This window comes from Rousettus aegyptiacus, unplaced genomic scaffold (assembly GCF_014176215.1).
Source record: "Rousettus aegyptiacus isolate mRouAeg1 unplaced genomic scaffold, mRouAeg1.p scaffold_m13_p_6, whole genome shotgun sequence".
Lineage (NCBI taxonomy): Eukaryota > Metazoa > Chordata > Mammalia > Chiroptera > Pteropodidae > Rousettus > Rousettus aegyptiacus.
In genome coordinates this window covers 54,355,965-54,377,330 of record NW_023416309.1, presented here as the reverse complement: position 1 = coordinate 54,377,330, position 21,366 = coordinate 54,355,965, and the positions used below count along the sequence as shown (strand labels likewise).

At 39.8% G+C, this 21,366-nt stretch overlaps 1 protein-coding gene and 1 long non-coding RNA gene across 8 annotated transcripts in view; both read left to right on the top strand.

Annotated features, from left to right (window-relative positions):
• ATE1 (arginyltransferase 1) overlaps positions 1 to 21,366 on the top strand; it is a 120,614-nt gene that overhangs the window by 89,657 nt on the left and 9,591 nt on the right. The gene's annotated exons all lie outside the window — the stretch shown is intronic.
• LOC118603996 lies at positions 14,467 to 20,211 on the top strand. Its single transcript, XR_004951583.1, has 2 exons — positions 14,467 to 19,323; positions 19,374 to 20,211. It is a non-coding gene; the product is annotated as an uncharacterized LOC118603996 (long non-coding RNA).

The window sequence follows — 21,366 nt, the reverse complement described above, 5'->3', positions numbered from 1 at the left end:
TTCAACTGAGTAAATTTTAAAGATTTTACTGGCTTTATTTGATGATTCATGAATCGGGCGGCATCCCGTCTAGCAGGCAGAAAGGAACTCCGAAGTGCTGTACAAAATGAAAGACTGTTATAGGCAGAGGAGGCAGAAGAGGAGGCAATATCAGCCAGAGCTTATCGTTTGTGGCAAGGTCACCTTCTTTAGGAGATGGCAGGGCTCCGTCAGGCAGGTGGCCCCACTAGGGCTCACCAGGTGGGTAACTCTAGACTGATTCCATCCTGGGTTAGGCTGAAACTGTAAGTAAGTTAGGTATTAAGTCTAGGTTTGCTGGTGCGTGGCTTAGCATAAGTGACTCCATTTCGGGCCTGTCGTCTCATTTTTAACAGAAGAAAATGAAGATCCTTTTCCATGAGCTGAATTTTGGAACTTTCAAGAGAGCACTACATTTTTTTATCAGTATTGAATATCACAGTCCAGACTCTATTTGAAATCAGACTTACATCCTGTGGTTTTAGGAAATTAAAATGCAGTTCCATGCTGGAATGTATCGCGCATGCTGTGAAACATGGTCATTTGAGATTTAAATGGAATCTGTGAGAAACTGTTCTTTTCTCTGACCCAAACTCTGACTCAGAAAATACAGAGCTTAATATGGGCAGTATTGTTAGTCAGGATGATGCTTTTTTCACTGCATCTAGTTTCTTCTCTCAGCCAGCTGCTCAGTAGTTAACAGCGGATCAGCATAGGCCTCTGTGAAACAAAGTTGGGCTACAAGGTGCATCAATGGCCGCTTGTCAGAGGAGTTCCAGTTTCCCAATTCTGAACTGCTGTAAGCCTCTAGAAATCCCGTTCTCCTCCCTCAAGCCCACCCCCCGCCCCCAAATGCACGTGCTCACGCACATTTTGGAGGTTTGGGTTCTATGGTTATTTCTGAACTAGGAAGTCTGCATAACAATGCAAACTATTGTATTTACTGGGTAAGGTACTATGGTCAGTGTGGCTGATAAACTGAAGTAACTTGGAAAATTCTAAAGCAAGCATTTTGTTCATAAGTAGGTCTTTTGTTTTTCAATTCAGGACCTCTGCCTACTCTAAAGAAAAGATATCAGAAATTTCTCAAGTGTTTTTTAAGTAAAAGTCTGTTAGATTGCTTTTAAATTGATAGATATGTATAGATTTTTAAAATCCTACATCACAGTTACATCTTATGTTTTTTGTTTAAATTATTTAAAAAAATATTTACTGAGAATATTAGTAGAAAATATGTCAAATGCATCTGTTACTAAGAGGAAAATCGAAATGACGTATACTCTCATCACACAGCAATAATCATCGTTAATATTTTCATGCTCTCCTGATTTTTTTCTGTGCCTATATCTGTGTATATTTTTTAACAAATGGAACAAGAATTAATGCTTTGCACTTTCGTTGTTTTTACTATTACTTTGTGGTGTTTACTTCAGTAAGGTGAGCTACTTGACCATTAGTTTAGCCATTCGGGAGATGCCAAGGCAGTGTGTCTACTGTCAATATGTTACAAGCGTCATTGAGAGAGGAAACCAGATGTCTGGCGTTGGTCTTAGAGCCATGCTAATCTGTGATTTGCTTTGACTCTTAATGTTGGACTAATCTTGTATTTATTGTTAGTAGCAAAATCCTTTAGTTCCAGATTTACAAAAAATTAAAAGTTTATTGACCATAAACTATTTCGTAAGCACATCATATGTCTTCCCCGTGTAACCTCAGGTTATCCTTAGAACTTAATTGACTGTTTTTCATCATTGGCCCCTCAGATGTTATTTATTGTAAAAATCACAGCTAGTATTTGTTTCTAATCCGAGATTTAAAATAATTTTAATTTTAATATTGCTCTATAATTTCTGTAATTACTTATTTTCAGTAATTTATTTAAAATAAGGAGCAAATTAGAATAACCTTTATTTCTATTTCTTCTTATAATTGCAGTAGTATAAACTTACCACACACTAGTCTGGATGTTAACTCTCTTTTCTGTACGTTCTTTGAAATGTTTGCAAGAAATTTCCTGATTTGTCTTTAATGTAACTAAGTCATAAATTACTAGTTAAGGACATTGAATTTAAATTTATTGAAAAAATAACAGCACCTGGTTTTGGCTTAGTGCCTTAAGCCTTTACCCAGGGGAGAGAATTTCCAGGGTCCCTTAGCTCTTTGCTGTTGTCACTGGAAATCCGAACACGGTGAGTGTTTCCCGGTCTGATCCTCCGAAACTCCGGGGGCTCCGTCTGTGTTGTTCCGTGTTGTTCCATTCGGTTCTTTCCTTCTCTTTCTACTCCATTCTGCTTTCTTCCTGGCATGGTTCCCTGGCATTTCCCCCCATACTTCCGCAGTTTCTGTTGCATTTGCCCCAGGAAAAACAAGTCCCCCTCTGACCTTGCCTTTGTGTGTGGAAATAACTAGGTTCAGAGAGAGCTCTGTCCTGCGTAACCGAAGTACTGTGCGTATACATAAAGTTAGACCCAGTTTCATGATATACTGTTTGTCCTCTAGATGCGATGCACTCCGTGTCCTTTACTAGTCTGTCAAAAAGAAAATGGCTGTCTTGACCCATAAATTGAATTTACAACCCACTAAAAGATCACAACCCGCAGTGTTAAAAACTCTGGTTTATCTTGACTTTTAAAGATATATACATATATGTTAGGTTTCCGTATTCATGGGCACGTAAGGTATTAACTACTGAACATTAAGGTTCTGGTGCTCATGAGCATGATTTGTGTTTGCCTGAAAGGCAACTCCAAGGTTCACTTGAATTTCAGTAATTATTATTCAGTTCATTAAAGTAACAGTCCGTTAAAGAGACATCTGCTTCTTTAAACATTTGAATTCAGATTACAAATCTTATTTTCAATGTATGATCTTGCCATAATTTTAAGGGGTTTTTGAATAATGTTTGATTACATTTACAAAATACTAATGAAATTTCTTTGAACATTTTAAGCTTCTTTTATAAATGGAGTGTACTCAATTTCTCTTTTAATTCAATTGCCCAGCAAATTATTTTAAATCAAATAATTTCATAGCTGTAATGAACTTAAATTTTTACCAGTTATGAAATCACAAGTCTAAATCAGTTATTTAATTACGTATTTCCTGTCGGAGACAGAAATTATTGTTTCCTGAGAAAATTTCCAAAAGTCTGCTAAGCAGCTACTGCAGCTAATAAGTGAATTTTAGCAAGGTCACAAAGGCACTTGAAATATACAAAAGTCAATTGTTTTTTTACATACTGGCAGCAAACAGTTGGAAAATAAATTTTTAAAATCAACTCACAGTAGCATAAGAGAGCATATAGTTCTTAGAAATATATTTATCTAGACCACCACACTGGAAACTACAAAGCATTACTTGGAGACCTAATCAATGGGGAGATCGACCATGTTCATGAACTGCGGACTTAATATTATTAAGATGACAAATGAAGTTATGAGTATGATCTGTTGTTATTCTAATGGTTCAGTTCCGTCAGACATTATAGACACAGAAAGAGCAAATATGCTCAGAATCCTCGATACCATTATTAATACCATGGTATTTATTCTCAAACCTTTTCCTTCTTAATTTAGTTTTTCCCGTTTGAAAGACACACTGAAGCCTATTTACAGTGCCTTGTGTATGACTCCATATCTCAAAGAGGTGGTCACGTAGCCCATGACCAAGTTTTCACTCATCCAGTTTGCATCCTGTAAGCCCCTAAGGTCATGTCTCGACTGGCATTTGCATTGCATTTAGTTCTTCAGGTCGGTCCTCGGTTCCGTCTCACTCTGCAGATCTTTGGACTTGATAGAATCCTGCACTGTGATATTTTAAAGATCACTCAAACTAAGAGTTGAATTTTAGGTATCTTTTATAGCATTCGCTAACTATTCATTCACGACCTCTGAAATCAGGCTATTAACTTTATTTATACTTAATACTTAATTGTTACTGGTATTTAATAGCAGCCACACACGAGCTCTGTGACTTTAGGCAGGTCACGAGCTTCTCAGCCTCAGTGTCGTTATCTGTGAAGTTGGAAATTCAGACTCCATCAAGTTAAGATTGCAGTATGCTTTAAGACTTTGACTTTTCGTGAGGATCAAACTGCTTAAAAACTAGAATGCATTACACAAATGTAAGATATGTGATTCTGAAGCACTCACGTGATCTTCCATAACCGCGCCAAATTTCACTACACCAGACCCTTCATTCACTCTCTCATCCTCACTATTGTGATCAGATTTTTAATGTTTTCGTTTCAGGTGAGGGCAAGTAGTTTTAAGACAATGTTTTCCAAACTCTCGACTGTGGTCCCCTGTAAGAAATGCATTGTACACTGTGACACAGTGCACGTTTTCATGTGTACCTGCTCACAAACGCACGAACAGCTGAAACAGTGTGCTGAACGGTACTCATCCTCACGCGTATGATGTACTCTGGTGTTTCCGAATTTGTCCTAGTTTTTTATTTGTTAAGGAATGCTGGTCACGATCCATGACATTGCTCTCATAACCACTACCACCTACAGTTAGAAGAACACTAGTCTGGGAGAGCTGAGAGACGGGGCGGGGACAGCTGGGGGACTGGATCTCACTCCAGCTACGCCACGGCTTCCGCTTTGGTAGATGGAGAAGGGGCAGCAGTAATTGCTGTGATTAATAATTGTTGGTCTAAGCACTGCACCAGATGCTTATCCTGCATCATCTTATTTCATCCTCACAGTGAACTCTATTACTCTTCCGTCTGAGTCGGAATTTGTGAGACAAACAATGGCTAAGAACCGGAAACGGGTTGATGTGGGGAAGGGTGTGTTAGAGTAGTTCTGTCATGGACGGACCTGTACAAGTTACTGAGCTGACGTCCTGCTGTAGTAGTGATCGTGAGCCCTTTGCCAGCTGGTGGGTGTTGCGTGTATGTCATGGGCCCATCCAGTTCCTGGCCCTGGGGAGCTGAGGCCAGACAAGGGACTCTGCCGACGCGGCCAGGTTACTGTCCTAACTGGTCAGGTTTGAATGGCCATACGACCCTAGACAGCTTCAGTGGAGGGCTTCAGGTCAGATATCGTGAGAGTATTTGATGAAATTTGGGTGTTTGAAATAAATAATGGACTCACTTATCAAAAGCCTACTATCAAAAGCCTGAGCAGTTTTGGCTGTAGGCAAGAACTGGACTGTAGCCACGTCATAAATTGTACAGTAGGTCCTGGAGTAATATCGTTCCGTTATAGTGTTGGTGAGAAATAAAACTGATTCCTGGCCAGGGCCACTGCCTCTGTGCAGTTTGCATGCCCTCTCCACGCCTGCGTGTGCTTCCTCTGGGGACTCCAGTTTCCTCCCACATCCCAAAGGCGTGCGCCTTAGGTGAATTGGCATGTCTGAATTCACCCGGTCTGAGTGGTCCAGGGTTGGTCTCACCTTGTGATGCAGGGAGAGACTCTGGCTTCCCTTGACCCTGAACTGGAATAAGTGAGTTGGAAAAGAAGGATCTTACTTGTTTTTATTAATCTTTCTTAAATGTATGTGTAGCTCACATTTATTTCAGTGTTTCATGTTAGAGGCATCTTGGGTCTCTCTGTAGAAGTGTGGTGATGTTTTTGTGGCCAGAAATGTGCCAGAGGAACTTACCTCTTGTTTATATCAATTAGCCTGTGGCGAAGTTGGTTTCGTTGTATGTCATGTCGTGTAAAGTTGCAGTTTCCAAGAACCTATCGATGACATTGAGTGAGGACTTGCTGTACTGGGTAACAGCATTCGTACGTTTCTGGGCTTCCCTTGGCTGTTGCTAACAGGCCTCTCCTCTCGTAATGACACTGGTAACCAAGATATCCGTTTCGCGCATGGTTTTCACGGTGTATTTTATTTTTACGTATCACATATATGTGGGCTTCGGCTTTGGGTAAGAAATGTCACTTCAAAATTGGTGAGATGACAAATTGGTTCTTTTCTTCCTCTTCTCTGCTGCATTAGATTTAAACCTAGGATTGTAGCTCAGATTTTTATGTTCTTTTTATAAAGGGGTCTACTATCGATCTTGGTCAAGATTAATGCTACTGATTACATTTTACTCGGTCTCATTTTATAAGTTTATTGATCAAGTATTTCAAAGATTGTGTCCCTAACTAGATAGTTAACTGAAAAGTGTCCCAAACTAAACAAAATCCATACAGTATCAGTTTATCACAAATATTTTAGCAAGCTAAGCAATCATATGCCTTGTTTTAAAAATTACTCTTCAATTTTTTTTTTTTTTTTTTTTTTTTTGTCATTTGTAACGTAACTATCTTTGTCTGTCAAGCGTCTGGATTCTCCAGGTTTATTTGACTTTTGAGAAAAATGTGACCCTACAGGCTTATCTCCTTGAACAAACTCTGGAAAGACATACTGTGCCCATTGATTTTATTATGCAAAGATGCTTTTTAAAAAATGTTTTATTCTAAATAGTATGTTAGGGAAAATTTAAATGAATATAACGTGTTTTTTTAGCTCTCAGTGTCAAGTTGCCTGATTTATTTGACCAGACAGCAGCAGAGACGCTTCGTGCAGTCGTTCGAGCCTGTAGTGTAAAGTAGTGTCGGGAACTGAGTTCTAATTTCACATTTAAATGTTAGTTAAGTTCCCTTCTTAAAGAAGATCATTCTTCCCGCCAAAGAGTAGGTCGTAAAGTGTGACAGTTACCTTCGAAAGGACACAGCGAAAGTGCTCAGTAGAGCTCTGCAGTAATGCTAGTGCTATAAAATTTTTTTAAGTTTTGTTATATTGGGGTAATATTGGTTAATAAAATTATAGAGGTTGCAAAGGTACAGTTCTGTAATACGTCGTCCGTATGCTGCGTTGTGTGTTCACCACTCAGAGTCCAGTCTTTTTCCGTCACCATCTGTCTGACCGCTCCCCTCTAGTGACCAGCGCTGTTGGAACTGCCCCCCCTGCATTCGTCTCGCCGGCCATCTGGGGAATCCCAAGCAGGTTTATCAGTCCAAAGAAAGTCATTGCTCTTATGGGAGATTTGATCTTCTTTTTAAAGTAAGGGCGGGTAATTCCTCAGATCTCTGAATTAACCAAAAATTTTTTTTGCATGTTAATTAAAGTTAGAAGTTACAGGGAGAGAGATTAGACACTGTGATACACTGACTAATTGTAAAAATATATTTGAACTAGTTGACTAAATTTGTATAATTTTTGTTCTTTAATATTTTCAGAAAAATCATGTAGAATCTAGTGATTATAATTTGCACTCTTTTTTCATTGTCTTTTAAAATCACCCTATCGTCTAATCCGTTCTTGTGAATCCCTTGATAAAACAAAAGGTGTTTTGCAGTGCAGCTGATCAGCCACCCATTATATTGTCTATAAAAACTAGGACTTCGAACATAAAAGCACTCAAACTGTATTCAGGAAGGCAGAAAAAGCAGAAGGAACCGTTTAGTTTATTTTCACTTTTTAAATTTGCCAGTGGAGCTGGAATGTGCTTCGGAAGCATATTCCTGGCTTTAAATTATAAACGGCAGCCACTTCTTTGGTCACTACACAGTTTCAAAAGTGTTTTTGAAAACAAATTGTGATTTTCAAGGAGAGAAGAGTGCATGCGGATTTAAAAACAGATGCCTTGAAATACTTCTTTATTTGTTTTTATCACAGTCACTTAATTTTCAGCATACATTAAAAGGGTTGTTGAAATTTTAAAACACGTAACAAACATGTTTGGATTAAAAGGACTGAGCAGCACTGCTCTGAAGGAGGCGTTTGTACCTGTACTGCAATCTTGTTGCTCTGGAAAGCTCTATAATGGGATCAGGACTTATGAAGAAGTACTTGGGTATAGGAAGAGTTCTTAAAGATTTATTTTAAATTAAAAAATTTAGAAAGTTTCAGCTTCCAAGGACTTGCGGGTAAACCGTATAGCCAAGCAGCATGAAGACAAGGCCTTGCTTTCGGTGTCGGAGTCCGTCAGTGCCAATGGGGGGCGTAGGAGAGGGTGTAGGCATGGCCTGGGACAGAGCCGTTACTTCTGCCGTTGTTGTCCAGAGGTTCTGTGTGTCAGTGGCAAAATGCTGCCTTACCTGACTTGGTTGTCTTGCCAGTCAGCTTGCGCTGATAATGGCTGCTGCTGATAACAAGAACGGGGTTTTACTGTTCCTGTCATTGTGTCCCCCACATGTTTTCATTGTTAAAACATTTCGCTTCAAAGTAGACATCTTTAGTGCGGCGTAATGAAATGAAATTGAAAACCAGGAGCGAGCGTATGTCATTTGGGGAGATTTGAGCCAGCAGACAGCAACAAATGGGTTCCATCATTAGCCATCGTGAACTAATGAAAGCACAGCAGAAACTCTGGAAGCGCACGGAACATTCCACTGGACTGGTAGCCTGAAGAGGGGATAGGAGGGTCTAGTAAAGATTTAAGCAAAAACACCAACACCTGAGTAGCTGTAAGAGGTTAAAACGATCCTTCCTCTCAGCAAGAGAACAGTACTCCAGAAGAAACATGGAAACGCTTATCCGGTTCAGTCCTTTTTGTTTATCTCCTCGGAGAGGAGTGTTTGCTTTGTGGAAGTGGGGTGCGGGTTCCATTCTAGTTCCCAAAGGTAATGGACTCAAAACACTCAGGTGATTATGTGCATCGGATGAGGGGCCAGTAACCGCAGGGCTTTTGAGCAGCAGTAAAGCAATTTGTAGCTCATGGGTTTCTCAAAAGTGTGTGTAATTCAGCGCCAGCAGTCGATACTGGCTGTGATTCACTGTCGGGTTTGGGCCCACATTCCTCTCTCCATACAAATCATCAGTTGAGCTTTTGCCCGTTACTGAAAGATCTGGAGCTTGGATATTCTCCACACAGTGTCTTTGTTTCTGGAGAGCTCAGCCTCTCTGGAGATGCAGACACAGGCTGGTTCAGGATGTGAGGCATGAGACAGCCTTTCATTCCAGATAAGCCCGGGGTGTTTTTGATGGGCGGTTGGCAGTAGCATCATTTTCCTGCATTTCATTGTGGTTAATTAACAGGAGTTCGTGAAGATTTCAGGTACCATTCTTGTTCTAAAGATGGATCGACATAGAGCACAATTTAAAGCTCTTGTGACCTGATTAATTTCAACATTTATATCACATTCAAAAATGAAGGAAAATAATCCAAGAATGATTTGGGAATTCAGACATTGAGTAATAAACATGTGGTACTAATTAACAAAAAAGTCGATAGAAGCTGCATAGTTGCTTTGAAGCTGTGTCTCTGAAGAGCCTGAGCTGAAGATCACCACGCACCACGAGTCCTTGCCGGGCGCCACCTGGCACTGCACCTGACGGGCCTGTGTGTCTCCCAGGTCAAGGGAATGTGTCTAGGCTCTGAGTTCAAAGACGCGTGGGACGCGGCTCCCACCCTCAGCCGGTGTGCAGGCAGGTTGGGAAGGTGTCCGCATGTAGGACAGTAAGGAGCAACCAGAATGTTGTTCCTGTGATAGAGTTTTTTACAGTAAGCACTGTTTTTGATGGATGTGTTCATTAGCTTGATTGCGGTGATAATTTCACAATGTATACATATATCAAAATATATTGTATACTTTAATATAGATTTTTATTTTTATTTGTCAGTTATACCTTAATAAAGCAGAGTGGCAGACAACCTATTGAATGGGAGAAAGCATTTGCAAATCATATCTATGATAAGGGGTTAATATCCAAAATATAAAAGAACTCATACAACTCGATTGCAAAAAAACAACCCAGTTTAGAAATGGTAGAAGATCTGTTTCCAAAGAAGGCGTATAGATGGCCAACAGGTACCTGGAAAGATGCTCAGCATCACTGATCGCCAGGGTGCAAACCAGAACCACAAGGAGCTGTCACTTCACGTAGAAAGGCTGTTGTCAGAAAGGCCAGTGTTAGGTGTTAGCGAGGATGTGGAGAAAAGGAACGGTTGGTGGGAGCGTGAATTGGTGCCGCCACTGTGGAAACCAGTGAGGGGGTGCCTCAGAGAACTACCACATGATCCAGCAGTTTCGCTGCTGCATATTTATCCAAAGAGAAGGAAAGCACTAACTTGAAAAGATACCTGCTCCCCCACGGCCACGGCAGCATCGTTTACAGTAATGGGAACCACCTCAGTGTCCATCGATGAACGAATGGACAAAGAAGACGGGATTTATGTGCACAGTGGCATGTTATTCAGCCACAGAAAAGAATGAAATCTTGCCATTTACAGCATGGATGGACTTTGAGGGCATTTTGCCGAGCAAAATAAGCCAGACAGAGAAAGACAAATCCTGTGAGATCTTACTTCTCTATGGAATCTAACAAACAGAAACGAGCCCTTGAGCTCATAGATCTAGAGGACAGATTTGTGGGTGCCTGAGGCAGGGAGGAGGGGTGGGCGCCGTGGATGAAGGGACGAGGCGGGGCCCAGTGCTGAGCTGCCTGGTCTGTTTCCAAGCAGGGGTGCGCCCAGGGGCACAGGGCGGGCAGCGCCCCAGCCCGCGTCCCCGCCCAGCCGAGGCCCGGAGCCGCGGGTGGCGAGGGCAGCGCACCCGTGGGCGCGCGCTCTAGAGACAGCTCACTGACCCGCAGTGGGGAGTCCTGATCGTGCAGCAGAGGTAACGGCTGCTCTGTGATGACACCCACTTGTGCTGGGGGCCTCGTGTTCACTTGCCAACACTGGAACTCTCCAGAGATACTTTAATTTAAAAATTATTTTTACTAGAAGCATGATTGTTTGTATGCTCGTTATTCAAAAATCTGATGTGGAAAGTGAAAATCCCACAACACGTCTCAGAGCGTGAGCTCGCTCATCCACACCGCTCTGCGGAGTTAGGTAAGCGCCGTCGAAGCCCGGGAAGGGGGCTTCGGGCCCTTTTCTAGGAGTATGTTTTTCATTTGGTATAATTTAATTTGGTAAAGTGACATAATTTTTAGTTATTTAAGCATAATTTATATATAAAATCATTCTAAAATATTCTGTGATTTTTTACATTAAAATTAGGGTATCTTGAAAATATTACATAATCAATTTCTTTTTAAAAATAAACTATATTTTAGAATAGTTGCAGATTTACAGAAGAATTGCAAAGATAGTGTAGAGCATTCTCATATACCCCGCACCCAGTTTTGCCTGTTGTTAATATCGTACATTTTTAAAATTCTTATCAATAAACTGTTTTGAGCAGTTTTCAGTCCACAGAAAAATGGAATGGGAGATGCGAAGAGTGTCCAGAAGCCCTGCCGCCCATTGCGCCCCGTTACTAACAGCTCACGTCGGTGAGATGTATTCATTACAATCGATACACCAGTATTGACCTGTTATTATTAACTAAGGTCCATCGTTTACATTGGGGTCCATTCTTTGTGTCGTACATTCTGTGGGTTTTAACAAATATATGTGGACATGTATCTACCACTGTCGTATCAGCCAGAATCGTTTCATGGCCTAAAATCCCTTGCGCTTCACCTTGCACCCCTCAACCCCTGGCAGCCACTGATCTTTTTACTGTTCCAACTTCGCCTTTTCCAGAATGTTACATACAGTCAGGCACCACTGGTCAACGGGGTATGTTCTGAGAAATGCGTCCTTAGGCAGCTTTGTCATTTTGCAACCGTCGTAGAGCCTACTCTGCACCTAGGCCATATGGCCGTATGGAAAAGCCCCAGAACTGTACAAAACAGCACAAGATTAATCAAGCCCAGGAGAAAAAAATGGTGCAGTCAAGAGACACAGCGAACAGATGTGTGAGGCCACTGTGGAAGTAACTCAGTAGACTGTTTTACAGCAAAGTTTTTTCTAGGTACAAAGAATACACCGTAATGACAAAAAGTACAGTGACGACACGAGCCAGGAACGGGAGTGTTCGTGGTCATCGTCGAGCGTTATGTGCTGCGCTAATTGTGCGAGCTCCACTTTGGCGCGACTGGCGGCACAGTGGGCTCGTTTACGCCACCGGCACCTCCGGCCCGTGATTATGTGTCGTGCCACGATGTCAGGAAGGCTCCGCGGTGTGACGAGGTGACAGGAATTGTTCAGCTCCATTATAATTTTGTGGGACCAACATCACATACGAGGCGTATCGCTGAGCAGACGCAGCTGTGCAGCGTGACCGTGACTGGAATCATGGCGTACGCGGCCTTTTCCCTCGTGACATGCATTTAACGTTCCTCCCTGTCTTGTCATAGCTTGAGAATTCATCTCTCTTCACCAGCGAATCATCATTATATGACTGTCCCGCAATTTGTTTATTCATTCACCAGCATCTTGATTGCTTCCGCATTTCGGCAGGTATTAATAAAGCTACCATAAACATGTTTGCAGGGTTTCGTGGGGACGTAACTTTTCAGCTTCTTTGAGTAAATATCAAGAAGTACAATTGCTGAATTACATGGTTGAGAATGTTCTGGTATGCTATGATATATAATAACTGCCCCCATTGATGGACATTTAGGTTTTCTTTTTGTGCTATTAAAAATAATACTACAACATACTTCTAAATGTATGTTTTTGCATACGATCTATCTCTGTAGGACAGATTCCTCAAAGTAGGATTGCTCTAACCAGGATAATGTGAACTTGTCCTCTGAAAGGCAAGTCGTATGCTCTGGCGTCCTGCCCTCAGCCGTAAGGTGTTGTCAAATCTCCTGAGGCTCAGGGGCAAGATTCAGGCTGGACCTGAGCATTTGGAGGTCAGGCTTAAAGGTGGTAATTAAACCTATAGACAGGGATGAAATTTCTTAAGGAGAAAGGGTAGAGCAAGGAGAGACGATGGCCTGGAACAGAAGCCTGCAACTCCCTCCGTGCGTGATAGTCATGGACAGACGTGCGCCGGTGCTAAGAGCGTAGCCAGGACGAGTAGCATCAGGAAAGCCCGAGGCAGAGCGGGTTGGAGGAGGAGGAAGTGACCCTCTGAGTTTACATTTTGCCGAGGGTGATGAAGACTGAAATGTGCTCATTGTATTAAAGAACAAGGAGACCCTTTGACCTTAGGAATAGAGCGAAGGTGACCGAGCCAAGATACACATTGAACTAGATTGTGGAGTGTGTGGGAGGCGGTGAGGAAAGGCCCTCAAAGAAATACTCTTTAAAGAAGGAGAGAAAAGTAGAGTAAGGTAACTGGAGGGTAAGTAGGCGGTCACAGAGAATTTGGTTTGTTGGTGCCAGATGGCAGTCTTAGACTTTGTGAAAGTTAGTGGAAAGAAACTACCAAAGAGAAAAGTTGATTACCGGAGATATGGTAATCTGCAGAGATTATATGCAAAGTGGGCCGAGGCCAAGAATGGGGAAGAGACTAGATTTCTGGACTGAGATCTTTGGCAAAGAAAAGTGAATTTGTATATGCCTCTCAGGTGAATACTATAATTTCTAATTTGATTTTGTCCACAGGACATTCTCAAAGGTTTTACTGCTTAAAGGCACTTTTAGATTTCTCTAGTTTAACTTCCTTGGCATCAAAGTCATCCCAATGCCAAATTCACTATTTGGAAATTAGAATCGTGGCTAACTTTTATTGAAAATGGAATTTTCAGTGACATTACCAATGAGATTACCTGTTATATCACGGTAATAGTTTTCGGGAGTGGTCCACATGGGAGAATTTAAAGCTATTGATTAAAAAATACTAATTTGTCAAACCAACTGAACATCATAGATCCTAAGATGAACTGATTCAGTGTGTTTGATAATAAGAATTATCAGTTATCCATGTTAAATACTGACTTGTAGTTAATATTACCTTTTCTTTGGCCTTTTTTTTCGGGACTCAAGGTTTTTATTGTTATCTTGATATCTAAATTTCTATATTCCGTGAAGCTGGTAAGGATCTCTAACACGTCAGAAGAAAAGAAACACTATGAAAATGCCTCAGTAGGCTGGAGTGACAGGAATTATGTCAGAGCAAAATTTAACAATGACAGAAGTATGAAGGTGTAATGCTCGGGTTCCAGAAACACACAAGCATGAGGGAAACTGAAGGGAGACTGGAGAAAATAGTCTACCATTTGTTAGCTTTTTATTTTGAAATAATTTCAAGTTTACGGAAAAACTCTAAGAGTAACACAAAGACCTTCTACCCTTCACCAGGCTTTCCTGGTTAACGTTGCCACATTGGCCTTAGTGTTTTCTCCCTTGACTCTATTTTTCACTGAACCAAGTGCACGTAAGTCGCAGATATGTTGTGCCATTATTTTTAAATATTTCAGTGTGTATTGCCTGAAAACAAGGACACTTTCCTACATAACCATAGTATAGCATCAAAAGCAGGGAAGAAGTATTGACGTATTACTGCCATCTAACCACAGACCCCATTCCAACGCCACAGATTTCTCTCAGTAATGTCCTCCCTCCCTCCCTCCGTGTGTGTGTGTGTGTGTGTGTGTGTGTGTGTGTGTATCTGTCTGTCTGTCTCTCTGTCTCTCTCTTTCTCTCCCCCATCTCTCTCTCTCTCCCTCTCTCTCTCTCTCTCTCTCTCTCTCTCTCTCTCCCTCTCTCTCTCTCTCTCTCTCTCTCACACACACACACACACACACACACCCCTTTTCCCTTCTTTCTGATCCAGACAGAGTTGATGGACCATATGTTGCCTTTATTGTCTTGTCTGGAGCAGCTCCTTAGTATGTCCTTGTCTTTCGTGACTTTATGTTTTGAAGAATACAGCCCAGTTACTTTGCAGGATATTCCTTAATTTCATCAGATGTTTCTTTATAATTTCATTTGGATAATATAGTTTAAGCAAGAATATCTTAGAAGCGATGCTGTGTTCTGATCGAATTATCTGAGGAAGACGCTGTCAGTTTGTCTCACTGCTAGAGACTGGAATGTGTATTACTAGGTAAAGTAATATATTCCAAGTGTCTTTATTGTAAAGTTAATAACTGTTTTTGTAAGTTAATAATATTTTATAGAGAGATACTTTGAGACAATGTAAATATTATATTTTATCAAACACATCTACTAGTTGTTCGGATCATTTGTTACCGAGACTGTAGCTAAATGACGATTTTCTAATGCCATCATTCCTTGTCGTTCGTTAGCTGGCATTCTACCGTAAGAAGGAGCAGTCCCTTCTCCCCGTTTATATCCGTGTGGACATGTGGAATTCTGTCTTAGCAGTGTATTATATAATCCATTACTCTCAGGATTTATTTTGAATGCTCAGATTGTCTCTGATTTGGCCAGTAGGAACCTTTTCAAGGTGACTCCTGTATTCTTTTGACATGCCCCATCATTCTTTGAGCATTTGCTTCCCTTCTGGCACACACTGTTCCAGGCTCATCTTGTACTTTCCCTGAGCCAGCTCCTAACCAGGCGCTTCTCCAAGGAGCCCGAGCCCCTTTTCGTACAGTAATATTTGGAAAACAAGACCTGGGCAGTAAGTGTGTTCATTGTCACTGAGACTGCATTGCTCCCAAGACCTCTTAGCAGATTTGGAAATCCATGTGCTTGCACACGCGCGCGCACACACACGCACGCTCACACGCACTCACGTCTACTTGTGCATCTCCATGCCCGTGCGACGTGCACGGCCATGATTCCCACCGCGCTTCCAGCTGGAGCCTAACAGCAGAATTGGTTGCGTCTTCTCCCTCTCACTCGTCCCTCCCTTCTCTGAGAAAGAAGGCCGACTCCCACTTTTCTCGGTGTGTTTATTTGTATGGTCAGTTCCCTGTACTTAACTGATCTCAGCCACGCAGGCCAGAAATGGCCGAGTCCTGGGAGCCGTCAGCCACCGTGGCTGTGGCCCCAGCCGGCGCCCTGCACACCACGCAGCCTTGCAGACCAGGCCAGCTCCCCATTGGGGACTTTTGTAACGACGCGTTTCGCATGTTTGAATTTACGTGCCTTTCATTATGTTGCGGTCAGTTCTTAAATGCAGCCTTCTGCGGGGTGAACGTTAATGGTGAAGTGCGGAGGATCTGAGAGGACCGAAGGGTCAGACACCTAGGGTAGTAGTGTGAGGGACTGCAGCCGTCTTCATCATCGGAAGAGGGTTTTTCGTAGCATTTTTCTCAGATAACCAGTATTGACAAGTCCTCTCCGCGGTGTGCGGAGGCTGGAGGTAGAGTCCGCGTGGTTTGTGTGCAACCAACTATGGGTCTGGCTTTTCCTGCTTTCCTCTGCTGACCTTTTATAGGATTTAGATCCCAGATGACCATAATATTAAAAGGAATCTGAAGTTCTTTCTGGGTAGAATGATCCTGGTGAGTTATGTCTTATGTTTTGTTGCATGGTTTCTGGGAGCCCAGAGTTGTGTTTTTGTGGTCAACATCATGTCACAGATTTAACAAAATCACATAGTTTTTTTCCCCCTCAAAAAATAATGTTTTTTGCCAGGGCATTTTGACAAGAAAATGAAATTAAAAGCATCCAAATTGAAAAAGAAGCCTACCTTAATTTGGAGGTAGCATTATCTTGTATGTAGAAAATTCTAAAGTGCTAAGTAACTATCAGAATTGATAGACAGGTTCAGCAAGGCTGCTGGGTAAGAGATCAATACACAAAAATTAATTTTACTTCGATATACTTACAGTGAGCAGTCTAAAAATAAAATTAAACAATTTTATTTATAATAGCATCAAAAGGAATAGAATTGTTAGGAATAGCTCTAACATCAGTATAAAATTTTTATTCTGAAAATGAAAAATATTAAAAGAAATTATAGATGACCTAAGTATTTGTAAAAATCTTGCATGTTTATGGGTTAAAGGATTTAATATTGTTAAGATGGCAATACTCAAATTGAACTACAGATTAAATGCAATCCCTATTAAAATGCAAACTGGCTTCTTTGCAAAAATCAACAGTTGATCATAAAATTCACATGAAAAGTTTAAAAGCCAAATTAGCCCAAACAATCCTAAAAAAGACTAATAAAGTTAAGACTGCTCAGGTATGTAGACAACAGACATATCGATAGACTAGATTTGAGAGTCCAAAAATAAACTCTAATACTTATGGTCATTTGGTTTTCAAAAACGATACTGAGATAATTCAGTGGGGGAGGAATAATCTTTTCAACAAATGGTCCTGGATCAACTGGATATCCACATGCAAAGAATTAGATTGGTTCCCTGTTTCACCCTATGTACACAAGTTAAGTCAAATGGATTGGGACTAAATGTAAGAGCTAAAACCATAAAACTCTTTTTAAAAAGGTAATAAAGAGTAAATCTTCACGACCTTGGATTAGGCAGTGGTTTCTCAGATACGGCACCAAAAGCACAAGCAACAAAAGAAAAACATAAATTAGACTTCATCAAAATTTAAGTTTTATACTTCTAAAGATGCCATCAACAAAAGTAAAAACTCGGTCCAGATAATGGGAGAATGCATTTGCAGATCATATATCTGATAAGGATCTAGTATCTAGAATATATAACGAACTCTTACAACTCAATAAAAAGACAGCCCAGTTTGAAAACGGGCAAATTATTTGAACAGACTTTTTTTTCCACAGAGGATATATATATGAATGGCCAGTAAGCATGAAAAGAGACTCATTAATTGTCAGGGAAATACAAATCGAAACCACAGTAAGATACCACTTCATACTAGGGTGGCTATAATCAAAAAGACATAATAAGTAGCATTGATGAGGTGAAGAAATTCAAGCTGTCATGCCACGGTAGTCTGAAACGGTGCACCACTTCAGAAAACAGTCTGGCAGTTCCTGGGTGGGTTCAGCATAGAGTCATCATATGACCCAACAGTTTCACTTCTGGGTATAGATCCAAGAGAAGTGAAAACACAAAACCTTGTACATGAAGGGTTGTTACATTATTCATAATCGTTTAAGGGTGTAAGTACCCCAAATGTCATCAACTGCTGAATGATTAAATAGCAGTATATTCATACAATGGTATATTATTTGGCAATGAAAAGGAATGAAGTTCTGATACATACTACAATGTGGGTGAATCTTGAAAACATTGGGCTGAGTGAAAGAAATCAGTCACAAAAGTCACATATATGATTCCATAGAGATAGAAAGGAGAGTGGTGTTGCTTAGGGCTCAGGAAGTTGGGAGGAGATGGGGTGTAACTGAAAATAGGTAAGGGGTGTCTCTGTGGGACGCTGACAGTTATCTAAAATTGTCGTAGTGATTGCACAACAGTGTATACACTAAAAACCATAGATTTGTACACTTTAAGTGGATGAATTGTGTGGTAGGAGAATTGTATTTCAATAAAACTGTTATTAAATGATATCTTACAAATGAGCTAAATTTAGATTTTTTTTAGTTTTTATTTTTACCAAAAAATATTCTGAGATTACTTGCAAAAATATTCCTTATAGAATAGGAAAATGAGTAGTACTTCTTCCTGATGGATTCCTAAAGTAAATGATCTTGAAGAATTAGCTGATTGAGCTCAGTTATCTTCGTCATAACTGTTATGCATCCCTTGCCAACCTTTTGCTGTCCCGTACTAGAGCTTCCTGTCACAGTTTCTCCCCATCTGCCCCATTCTCTCTCCCCCATGGTGTTCAAAACATTTGTTAATACCTTCTGTAAAATCCTCTAAATCGTATTTGACTCCATCTTTCAGAGTTGAGCTTGATTGCAGAGTTTAGTTTTATCATGCATTTATTTCAAAATTTCAAATTCTCGTCATATCACACTTTGGCCCAAGTATATTTAGCTTCCTTAACTTTACTGTGTCTGCCATTTATACAGCTGTCTTCATGAGAAACTGTGAAGTATGTAATTTATTTTCACGCTTATTTAAGGCTATAGTAATAAATAATGAAGTTAAGGAAATAGACTACTTCATTCTTTTCTGGAAAGCCCAGAAGTTACAAAGTCTCCATAAGAATAACGAATGAGTTAAATCCCCATAAGAAGTAAAGCTTTGGTCTCAAGATAGTTTTTCCTTTGAAAGTACCTGTAACGCGCAGTTCATCTCCTGTGAATAAAAAGTCGGAAAATCAAGCAGCTGTTTCCCACCAGAGTTTCCCCTGAAGATTAAAACATCATCGAGTTGACAGCATATTTGTATCACTAGTGATCAAACGCTTATGTCAGAGAAGAGTGTTTGCAGGATTGCCTTTGGTTTTTTACTGCATGAAATTAAATTGTGATACGTCAGAGAAAAAGGAGATGGGAGAAGTTCTCGTCGGCAGACACCGCGCAGACATCTCGATGAGCTGGCAGTTTTCCTTAGCTGAGATGGCAAAGGGGCTTTAGTCTCAGAATGGCTTATATTTCTGTCATCTGGAAGGTCCTCTCAGGAGGAGGCCTGCTGTGCTCTGCGGGTCTAGCCATGTGGATTTTTGTCTGTAGGCCGAGGACATTCATCAAGCAAGCTATGATATGATTACAGAGGGTTTTGTGAGGATTTAGGAAGTATTTATTTAGTAAATAAATCATAACTAATTTATTTTCAGTATTTTTAAGTCTCTGGTAGAATTAGTAAATAAATCATAACTAATTTATTTTCAGTATTTTTAAGTCTCTGGTAGAATTTTTCGTTGTTGTTTAACTTTTAAGTTGGTTTTAAAATTAATTATTGTGTAGAGTGTGCTAAGAATGAGAGTCTGCCTTAATTGTGAATGTAACTAATGATTATAAAACTGCAGGCTGCTAAGCCCAGAAAACAGAATGTATTATTTTACCTACAATGATAATCAGTGGTTTCTGAACTTAATACAATATACCCATTTGAAAGGGTGATTGCTTTGATTTTCTGGCCTTAATTTAAGGTATGGCAAGAATGTGATTCAAAATACTGTATTTGAATATTTAAATGCATCTTATAAATTGTTAAACACTGGTAACTTGGTTGGAAGTCTGGTGGGGCAATAAGGAGAGAGATGGGAGAAAGGATTCTGTTATGGGGGGTCGACATTAATTTCTCTTTATTTCTATTATTTGAGTTTTGTAGCAAACAGTTTTATAATTTTAAAAGATATAAAATAAAATCAATATGCTTATTATTGAGTATTCAGTAATTTCATAGATGACTAATTCCCAGAAATTTTGTTGTTAGTTCAAGTTATTGAAATACCAAGTTTTAAAATTTTTATAGTGTATCTTTCCTTTGATCCTCTTATTGTATGGCTTGTTGAGCTCTTTCCTTTTTTCTAAAGTACTAGCAATTTTAGATTGATAATTTGGTATCTTTGGGTAGGCAGAATTCGAAATTTATATTCCTAGTTTGGATTGCAATTTAAGTTTTCTTAGGTGGGAGAGAGAATGCTTTAGTGTTACTTTTTAATCTCTGTGCCTTTTTTTAAAAAAAAAAACAACTAAAGTCCTCGTGTGATAATGGGAAACTTAAGAATATAGGGTCATTAAGAAAACTAATTTGTTTTTCAATAAATTAATGCAAAGTTTCAGTTAAATCTCAGCATAATTGGTGAGTTGATGATAGACTCAGCACCACATTATTTGTAAAATTAAAGAACAGTAACGACTTCATGAACTTCCCAAGCGTTTGCACACTGAGACCAAACATGCTTACATCTCCAATGGCAAGGATGTGTTAAGAAGAAGAGAAAGAGGAGAGTGTTTTGAAAATCACTCTTGCCACTTTGTAATTATGTGAATAGCTGGTTGATAACCTACTTAAGTATGTTGTGCATTTGATTACTTTGATCCGGATACAAAGGCTTTTTATTTAGAATAAAAAGAAAATTTGAACTTGATTAATTTCTATAGCCTCTGAAAATGCTATAAATTCATTTAGAAATTTCAGGTGACTCAGATATATGTGGACATAAGTAGCATCACAAGCCAATTTGGAATTTGGTGTTTGAAACTTGTGCTGGCCAAAAATTTGATTTGCATATAATTTTGAAGCCTTTCTCTAATCTTAATAAATAAAAATGAAGTGCATTCGACCCTTAAACAACATGGGTTTGAACTGTGTGGGTCCACTTATATGTGGATATTTTTCAATAAAAATATCAGAAAATATTTTAGAGATTTGTGACAATTTGAAAAACTTGGAGATAAACCATATAGCCTAGAAATAGAAAGAAATTAAGAAAAATATATGAATGCATAAAATGTATATATATAGATACTTGTCTATTTTGTCATTTACTGCCATAAAATGTACACAAATCTATTACAAAAATATTGTTAAAATATATCAAACTTAGACACAGACTGTATGTGGTAGCACCATTTGCTTTCAAGAAAAATATAAACAAATGTAAAGATGCATTATTAAATCATAACTGCATAAAATTAACTAATAATCTCATGCTATAGTACTGTATTAATGTCATGGCCGCCTCCTGTTGCCTCATGGTGAGCTCAGGTGTTGTGAGTTACTGCTTAAAAAGCCATCATCTGCGCAGTTTGTCTCTCTAGTAAATCGTGTGTCCAAGTACAAAATGATCTTGTGGTTCTCAAGTGTTTCTCATCGTGTTTAGTGTGCTACCCTGAGTAAC